We start from the raw sequence: 8,415 nt of genomic DNA on the forward strand, positions 1-8,415 counted from the left end.
CCACTGCCACCACTGCCACCACTGCCACCACTGCCACCACTGCCACCGGCCTCCTGGCGAGTGGGAAGGGACAGCCAGGCCCCCTGTCTGTGTCCGTGTGGGGAAACCGAGTCACCTCCTGAAGGCACCCCGAGCTCCTGGCTTCACCTCCCCCAGCCCCAGCGTGTGTGATGATGGCACATCTGGGTTGTTCCCACCCACCCTTGGGACCCTCCAGCTTCCCTCAGTGCCTGCTCTCTGTCACCTGTTGCCCCCTTGCTGAGCAGGCTGGTCACACACAGCCTTAGCCAGTACATGATCCATAGGGACCCCACACACTGCCAGGGCACTGGCACGGTCCTGCATGGACAGTCAGCCTATGCCAGCCTCCCTGGCCTGCCCCAGGACTGGAGGGGCACTGCTGGCCCTGGGGAGTGGCACAGGGCATCCATGAGATGAGTGGTGCCAGCCCAGGTTTGTGCTCCATCAGTGGGGACTGAGCTCCACAGCTCTGAACCCGTCCTGGGAGCCCCCCATCCCCACCTTTCCTCCTGCTCCCAACACTTCTCCCTCTCCTGGTCCCTCCAGCTACTCATAAAATCATGGAATATCCTGAACTGGAAGGAACCCACAAGGACCATAAAGTCCAGCTCTTGGCTGTGCACAGGGCAGTCCCAACAATCCCACCATGTGCCTGGGAGCATTATCTCGCTGCTCCTTAAAATCATCCTCTGAAGTCCCCAGTGCCACGGCATTAGACCCTGAAAAATCCCCTTGCCCTGGCTTTTCCACAAAGGATGCCTTGAAAACCACATCACCAGTGCTCTCTTAACGCCCATCTGGAGCGTGGCTCAGGACGTTCCCTACGAGGGGATTTCTCCCGGGCTCCGGCCAGCCCTGTTTTCCCCCTCGTTGGTTGCCGGTTGCGCAGCGGTTGGGGCGGGGGGTGGGCGGGTTCCGGGAGCGACACCCGCACAATCAAAAGCCGCTCTATCCAGCCGGGCCGAGCGTTTCCGTGGTAAGCAGAGCTGCAGGGTTGTGTACCTAACGCGAGGGCTGCGTTTCAAAACACGCTCGGGTCACTCTCCCGCTTGTGCCGGGAGCCCGGGAGGGGATAATGGAGGCAGTGTTTGGGAATATCCCAGGGCTATCGCGGAAATAACGCAGGCAGGCAACGCTCCTGCAGCTGCACCAGGGGCACTTGGGGGGACCACGGGCCTGGCTCTGCTGGGATAAAGCTGGGTGAAGCCCCCAGCTCTGCGGGTTGGTCCCCTTCCCAAAATCCCAAGGGCATTGAGGGCACTGGGGCTCTGCTCTGCCATTCCTGTCAGCCCAGGATTGGGTTGGAAGAGACCTTAGAGATCATCCAGTTCCAACCCCTCTGCCATGGGCAGGGACATCTCCCACTAGATCAGGTTGCTCCGAACCCTGTCCAACCGGGCCTTGAACAATTCTCGGGATGGGGCACATCTGGGTTGCCCCCATCCACCCTTGGGACCCTCCAGCCCCCCTCAGTGCCTGCTCTCTGTCACCCATTGCCTCCTTGCTGAGCAGGCTGGTCACACACAGCCTTAGCCAATACATGATCCATAGGGACCCCTCACACTGCCAGGGCACTGGCAGACCTGTTGCTGCTCTACCCACTTAACCATGGTGGTGGGTGGCACTTGCACCCTCGGGGACAGGGTCTCAGGGTGGCAGCACTGGGGGGGTATCTCCCGTGGGTGCCAAAGGGACAGAGCTGTGGTGTCGGTGTCCTGGCGGGGCACATGTGCCCCTTCCCAGGGAGCAAACGTGAAGGACAGCAGGGCACAGGGCAGGGACCTGGCCTAGTGTCACACTGGGTGGCAGGAGGGTGGTGTAGGGCACTGCTGCAGGACAGGACAGCCTGGCACAGGGTGCCCAGTGCAGCACCCGATGCTGTGGTGCCCTGTGTGGTGCTGTCTGACACTGTGCCTAGTTTAGCACCTGATTTAGTGCCTGGTGTGGCATTTCCCAGTTTGGTGCAGCCACGGTGCTGCTCAGAATGGTGCCCAGCATGGTTTTGTGCCTGGTCAAGTATCTGGTTCAGTGCCATCATAGCTCTGCCTGATGGGGTGCCCAGTTTGGTGCCTGGTTCAGTGCTCAGCCCAGCACAGCCTGATGCAGTGCCTGCTATTTGCCTGGTTTGATGCCTAGTTCAGTGCCCAGTACAGCATTGCCTGGCCTGCTGCCCAGTTCTTTGCCTGGTTCAGTACCCAGTTCTGTGCCCACTGCAGCAGTGCCTGGCACAGTGCCTGGTTCCATGCCCAGTTGTTTGCCCGGTCCAGTGCCCACTTTTATGCCCAGTCCAGTGACCAATCTGGTGGCTGGTTGTTGGTCCAGTTTAGGGCCCAGTTCAGTTCCCACCTGTTTGCCCAGTTGTTTGCCTAGTCTGGTGCCCAGTTCAGTGCCCAGTTTGGTGCCTGGTTCAGTGCCAGGTTCAGTGCCTGGTACAATGCCTGACTCTGTGCCTGGTGTGGTACCCAGTTCAGTGCCTGATTCACTGCCTGGCTCCATGCTTGCTCCAGTGTCTGGATGTTTAGCCAGTCCAGTTCCTATTTCAGTGCTTGGTTTGGTGCCTGGTACCCAGTTGTTTACCGGGTTTGGTACCTGATTGTTTGCCCGGTTCAATGCCCAGTTCAAAGCCAAGTTTAGTGCTCGGTTCAGTGCCCAGTCTGGTGCCTGGTTCCACACCTGCTCCAGTGTCTCATTGTTTGCCCAATCCGGTACCTGGTTCAGTGCCCAGTTTGGTGCCCAGTTGTTTGCCTGTTGTTTGCCTGGTTCAGTGCTCCATGGTGGTTTGCCTGGTCTGGTACCCAGTTCAGTGCCCAGTCTGGTGTCTGGTTGTTTGCCCAGTTCAGTGCCTGGTTCAGTGCCCGGTTTGGTGCCTGTTCAGTGCCCAGTCATTTGTCCAGTCCAGCACCTGCTTCAGTGCCCAGTCTGGTGCCTGGATCTGTGCCTGTTCCAGTCTGGTGTCTGGTTGTTTGCCCAGTCTGGTGCCTGGTTCAGTGCCTGGTTCAGTGCACAACTGTTTGCCTGGCCTGGTACCTGCTTTCCCAGTCCATTGCTTGGTAGTTTGATCGGTCCAGTTTTTGCACTGGTGCCCTGTTCAGTGCCCAGTTCAGTGTCTGGTCCAGCACCCTGTACAGTCTGGTTCTTGTTCTGGTGTCTGGCTGTTTGCCTGGTCCTTTGCCCTGTTCAGTGCCCAGTCCAGTGCCCTGTTTGGTGTCCGGTTCAGTGCCCAGCTGTTTGTCCAGTTCCGTGCCCTGTCCGTCCCTTTTCCCTGTTCAGTGCCTGGTCCTTTGCCCTGTTTGGTGCCCGGCCCTGTGCCCTGCTCAGCGCCTGATCCAGTGCCCTGTTCAATGCCCGATCCAATGCCCTGTTCAGTGTCCTGCCCTTTGCCCTGCTCAGTGCCCAGTCCTGTGCCCGGCTGTTTTCCCGATCTGGTGCCCCGCTCCGTCCCTTTGCCCCGCTCGGTGCCCCGCTGGGTGCCCTCCCTCCCTCGCCCTGCCTGTCCGCCCCCGGCCGAGCGGCTCCGCGGCCGGCGCGGTCCAGGCCGGCTCTTCGTGCCGGCGCGGTGCGGGCGGCGCCAGGCGGAGCGCGGTGCCACCGGCGGGTCCCCGGGCCGCCGCCGCCCGACATTGGCTGGAAACTGGAGCAGCGCGGCGGGGACGGTCGATGCCGATCGATCGCGGCGCGGGCGGCACCGCACGGCACGGCCCGGCGCGGCACGGCACGGCACCGCCACCCCGGTGTCCCCCGTGTCCCCGCTCCGCAGCCCGCAGGGGGGGATGCTCAGCCCCCGCGACGCGGACCGGGCAGGGGGTGAACGGCAGGAGCCTTGTCCCCCGGGGTGTCCTGCCAGCACCGCGGGGCCACACGGGGCTCCGAGGGTTTTGCCGGGTGATGCTGCCCCTGTGCGCGCGTCCCTGTGACCCGGTCAGCCTCGCACCCCAACCCCAGAGACACCCCTTCGCCCTCCCCGGTCCTTCCTCCTGCTGAAGGCACCAGCTGGGACGTCTCACTTGGGGTCTCTCCCCAAGAAGTTCGGGAGCTGGATCTGTCCCTCCCGCTGGCCCCGCTCCGTGGCCAGCTCCAGTTGTCCCTACCACAGGGCACAAAGAGCTCCACAAGGGACCGCCGGCGCTGGGACACGGGCCGGGGCGGCGGTGCCCGCACGGACCCCCAGCTCCCCCAGTCCCCGCCAGCTCCGAGCATCTGCCGTTCCCGGAGCTGGCCAGGGCTTTGCTCCGACGGCTGCTCCCAGGCTACTGCACAGGGGACGGTGCCCAAAGTTTCCTTCCTGGCAGCAGGGAAACCTTTTCTAATCTAGGAAAGCAAAGTGGCGGCCTCGCAGTGCTCATGCGTGGCGGGCAGCGCAGCCCGGCTCACCGCTCCCAGCCGCCCGCAGGGATGGCTGTGTCCCTGCCCTTTATCTTTCCCAGCCAGCGCCGGATTTTCAGGGCAACGACGGCGTCCGGCGTGGCAGCAGCATCTCCTCTGCCTCGGGGTGGCGGACACGCCGGGATCCTGCGGTGCGGGATGACCGGCCCCCGACGCCGGAGCAGGGAGAGCTACTTTTTCCGAGAGTGCCGTTAATTAATGGCAGAAGGAGCTGACGGGGCGGCTCGGCAGCGCTCGGGAAGGGGTTTATCCCTGGAGCTGGCAGTTCCCCACGGACACCCCCTCCCCAGCGCAGGCAGCCCCCGGGCGCTGTCGGATGTGAAGTCGCTGGGTGAGGGTGGCACCAAAGTTTCACCAGGTTTTGCTCTTGTTCGACAGTGATTTCAATAATAATGCTGGAGGATCCTCTGGCAGCAGAAACCCCCCGGGGGGCTCAGCATCCGCTGGGGAGGGGTGTGGAGGGAGTGGGGGTGGGAGCGGGCGGCATTTAAAACCAGGGAATTGGGAAGACTTGGTAAGAAAGAAAAAGCCCTTCTGAACAAAATGCTAAATCGTGCTTCTGGGTTTGGTCTCCGCGGCTTTTTGCCCCCGTGGAATTGGCAGGCGGCTGGGGAGGAGGTCACGGCGCTGTGCGTCCAGAGCAGGCGTGGGCCCATCATTCCCTAATTTTCTTTTTTTTTGCTGTTTTTTTTTTGGGGGGGGGGTTGTTTGTTTGTTTGGGTTTTTTGTTTTGTTTTTAAGGAAGAGAAAAATCCCTTTATTTTGCAACTCCCGCATGAATCAAGTTAGCATTTCACAGCTATTTAACACCTGGTTACAGCTTCTGCAGCAGAACCGATGATACTCCACGCTCGGCACTCACTCCGCATGGCGGGATCTGCCCCTTCCCGCAGGCGGGGACCAGCCGGATTTATTATTTCTCCGTTCCAGGCAGGGATTTAAGGCAGGAGGTGCTTCGCGTGACTTTGTTGGGTGGTTCTGCTGGCCCTGGCCGGTGGGGTGAACCCCCAGCTCTCCCCCAACGCCGCCGCTCGCCCCGTCCAGCTGCCATGACGGTCGGGTGGGAATCGACTCAAGTCCTTAAACCCCAAGAGTTAATCAAAGTGCTTTGAATATGTAAATGCTGAGTATTGTTTATCATTGCCTAGAGCTGATACAGCAGTTTTCCTGCTCAAAGCCCCGTTCAGATGGGAGCTCATGAAAATTCACAACGGCCTCGAAAATAGGTGATGGGATTATTACCCCGGTCTTCCAAGGGAGGAAGAGCCATGGAGCGATGCTCCCGGTGGCGGCGGGAGGGAGGACAGTGGTGATGTGTCCCAATGGGTGTAAATCAGCTCTTGCCTCATTTCCTCTGGCCAAGCGTTTGTCCCGGGCTGCCCAGGCTGCAGAGGGTGTTGGTGATGGAGCTCCCGATAGCCGGGTGTGACACGTGCTTAAATATACACAGTGCTGGCGCCAGGCAGGGAATTCCATGCAGGCAACACTCAATTTTCCATGAGGTTCTTCTGCAAGACCTTCAGCAATGAGCGCTCTGTCAGTTAATAAAACAATGAGCTTGAGTGGGATCTGGGGGAGTCTGGGGGAGCGAGGGCGAGGACTGAGGACTCCATATGAAGGGGCAGATTGGTCTCTTGGTCTTGGCAGGACTCCCTGGGCACAGGCATCCCCCAGGATGCCAGGATGAGGGGAAGGCATGGGCTCCCCCATCACTCGGCTCCTCCAGGTAAGGGCACTGTAGAGGGGACCATGGGGCTGGAGACCCCTGGCTCACTTCAAGCCCATCCATACCACCAGAGTTCTGCTTCCCGCCAGCTCTGCTTCCCACCAGGTTCCTGTGGGTCAACCTGTTGACTCCAACACCTGGAAGAGCTTTTGCCCTCAACCCAAGCTGGGTGCCTCTGTGTCTGAGGAGATGCCCCAGTTTTGGGTTCACTTTGCACGGGGCAGCCAACCCTGGAGGCCCAGGGCAGCCTCCTGCCTCGTGAGCCATGCCTGCGGCAGAGCTGCCAACCTCAGGGGAGGCTGGGGGACAGCTGGGAGCAGGACGTGTCTCAGCCAGCCAAATTTAATCCTCCTACGTTAGCAAGGCTTAAAATAGGCTCCCTGCAGCATCGATGAGGGTGGTGGAGTTGGCCTACTCCAGCCCTCCCAAGTATTTTGGGGAAGCAGGGATGGCTGCGTTGCAGACAAGCACAGCTGGGAGGAACTGTGCCGTGCTGTCAGGACGTCCTTCGCTGAAGCCATCCCGGGAATTAAACACACCTTGTGGCACCTCCACCCCTCCAACCTCCCACACCCTCCTCTCAGGGTGCTACCCTGTCCCTTGCCATTCCTCTGCAGCCCTTTCCCACCGTCTCCCAAGGTCAGAGGGTTCATTTTTCCCTGCGCTTCATGGAAATGATCCCTTTTGGTCAAGCCAAGCTCATAGTTCAGTCTTGGTCCACCCTCCCCCAGCTGCCCCCAGGAGATGCCATCCTGAGACGTGGTTGCCCAGGACACGACCCTGTGTGAGGCATTTCAGTGGCCCTTGGGAGCAGCTGCCCTGGGGACCAGCTCTTGCATGGGTGGAAAACCATGAAGGAACCCTCAAAGCAAGGCAGGGTAGTGACACACTGGAGGAGCTGAGCTGGTGACACACTGGAGGAGCTGAACTGGCCTCTCTGAAGACGTGAAGGTATTACCCAGTGGTCATCTTGTAGAGACATTCTCTTTTTGTCCCAAATATGTTGGTTGTCTCCTGTCTTCCCAACACAGAATCCAAGTCCCTGGAGCACTGCAGGGCCAGCTCCAGCTGTTGGCCACCATCCCATGGTGAGGGGCACACAGGTTTCCCTGCCTTCCAAGGCAGCCAGAGATGCTCCTTGGACAGAGCTGAGCTCTTGTCCGTGCTTTCTTGGGGTGCTCCCTTGGGAATGGGGGTCAGCACTCATGGGCCAAGGAGGAGTCTGTCACTGGTCATCACCTCCTATCAGGGAAGCAGGGCTGAGCAGGAGGATGGACAGGGGATGTATGTGGATGTATAGAATGGATACAGATCAGTGATATGTCCCCCTCACCTGGCCATACATGTCTGCTCCCAGCACATGCCTGACAGTCTAGAAGAGATCTCCAACTGCAGCCCTGGAGAGCTCTTCCCCTGAGCCAGAAGGTCCGTCAGGAGTCAGGATCCAAGCCCAGATGGTCTGGAGCTGCTGCAGTGGGAGCCCGTTCCCGTGGGCAGGTTGCAGCAGCTCCCTGGGCAGGGCAGGATGGTGGCTCTGGGAGAAAGGGCTCCTCCTGCCCTAACCTAACCCTGACCTCTGCCCCAGGACCCCTCTCTGGGGTGGGGGGTGCAGGGGCTTGGTCTGTGTGTTTGTGGCTCCTGGGGACCAAGCTTTGGTGGGGTTTGGGGGCTACTGGGAGAGTCCTGCTCCTAACCCAGCAGTGGCTTTGGCAGTGCCTGTGGTCACTGATGCAGCTCATCACTGGTGCTTCATCCAGCCCTGCAGGCCCTGCCTTCCTCCTGCCCAGCTCCCTGCCGGAGTGCTGGATCTCCATCCCCTCCTGTCCGGAGGCAGGGGCTTCCCTCAGGCTCTGCCTTCCCTGCCTCACCCCCCTCCTGCCTTCCCGTGTCACCCGGGGGTTTAAAGAATCCGTTTTCCCATTCCTCCTTCCTCTCTGCAGCCTCTCCGAGGGCCCACGCACCAGCTGGGCCCCCCACCGTGCTACTCCCACCTCCCCTGCTGTGCTGCCTGACGCCTTCCTGCCTTCACCTGGTGGGGTGAGACCTGTGTGGGAAGGCAGGGAGTGCGGAAGGGGCAGGAGAAGCCCCAACTCCCTTTTTGATCCCTGCGGGGTCCCAGAGCTGGTCTTCAGCTACCTGGTAGAGCCCCTTGAGAGCTGCCCCTCTTCCCCATGAACCCTGCAGGGCCATCGCTGCTGTGCCATCCCCTCGGGAATCCACTGAGCTCCCCTGCTCTGGGCTTCCCCTTGGCAAGAGCAAAACATTTTCAGGAAAGAGCACAGAGG

The sequence above is a fragment of the Neopelma chrysocephalum genome, unplaced genomic scaffold (genome assembly GCF_003984885.1).
Source record: "Neopelma chrysocephalum unplaced genomic scaffold, ASM398488v2 Primary Assembly neopelma1_63, whole genome shotgun sequence".
In the NCBI taxonomy this organism is placed as follows: Eukaryota; Metazoa; Chordata; class Aves; order Passeriformes; family Pipridae; genus Neopelma; species Neopelma chrysocephalum.